Source organism: Orycteropus afer, unplaced genomic scaffold (genome assembly GCF_000298275.1).
Source record: "Orycteropus afer afer isolate SDZICR_OR568_19922 unplaced genomic scaffold, OryAfe1.0 scaffold00523, whole genome shotgun sequence".
Lineage (NCBI taxonomy): Eukaryota > Metazoa > Chordata > Mammalia > Tubulidentata > Orycteropodidae > Orycteropus > Orycteropus afer.
In genome coordinates this window covers 235584-236693 of record NW_006922110.1, presented here as the reverse complement: position 1 = coordinate 236693, position 1110 = coordinate 235584, and the positions used below count along the sequence as shown (strand labels likewise).

The following is a 1110-nucleotide window of genomic DNA, read 5'->3' as shown; positions in this document are numbered from 1 at the left end:
TAAAGTCACAGGAGACAACCTGGTCTTCAGTGTAGCCCAGGATGCCCTTTAGGGGACCCTCTGATGCCTGTTTCACCACCTTCTTGATGTCATCATATTTGGAAGCTTTCTCCAAATGGCAGGTCAGGCCCACAATGGACACATTGGGGTGGGGACACAGAAGGCCATGCCAGTGAGCTTCCCATTCAGCTCAAGGATGACCTTTCCCACAGCCTTGGCAGTGCCAATAGATGCAGGGATGATGTTCTGGGCAGCTCCACAGCCATCACGCCACAGTTTCCCAGAGGGGCCATTCACAGTCTTCTGGGTGGCAGTGATGGCATGAGCCATGGTCATGAGTCCTTCCACAATGCCAAAGTTGTCATGGATGACCTTGGCCAGGGGGCAAAGCAGTTGGTGGTGCAGGAGGCATTTCTGACAATCTTGAGGGAGTTGTCATACTTCTCGTGGTTCACACCCATCACAAACATGGGGGCATCAGCAGAAGGGGCAGAGATGATTACCCTTTTGGCATCACACTTCAAGTGAGCCCAAGCCTTCTCCATGGTTGTGAAAATGCCGGTAGACTCTACAACATATTCAGCACCAGCATCACCCCTCTTCATGTTGGTGGGAATCTCGCTCCTGGAAGATGGTGATGTGCTTCCCATTGATGACAAGCTTCCCATTCTCAGCCTTGACAGTACCATGGAAATTGCCATGGGTGGAATCATATTGGAACATGTAGACCATGTAGTTGAGGTCAATGAAGGGGTCATTGATGGCAACAACATCTACTTTGCCGGAGTTAAAAGCAGCCCTGGTGACCAGGCGCCCAATACGGCCAAATCAGTTTACTCCGACCTTCACCATCGTGTCTCACAGAAGCGGCTGGGACTGCACAAGCAAGAGGTGCAGCTGTCTGTCGAATGGGGAGGAGCAGAGAGCCCTTTTTTTTTTTTTTTTTTTGTCCTTTCCTAATGCTAATTCTCCTAGGAAGGCAGGTAAATGCTGATATCATTTACATAAGGATTTGCTTAATAAAGTGAGTTATTGTTAATAGTTTTCTGGTGACTGGATTTTCCAATATGATGTTCCTCCATTTCCCCTCCCCCAAAATCCCTTTAGCGA

At 48.9% G+C, this 1110-nt stretch overlaps 1 pseudogene; it reads right to left on the bottom strand.

Annotated features, from left to right (window-relative positions):
* Positions 1-92: 92 nt before the first annotated feature.
* On the bottom strand, positions 93-852 carry LOC103209737 (annotated as a pseudogene).
* Between the last annotated feature and the right edge of the window lie 258 nt (positions 853-1110).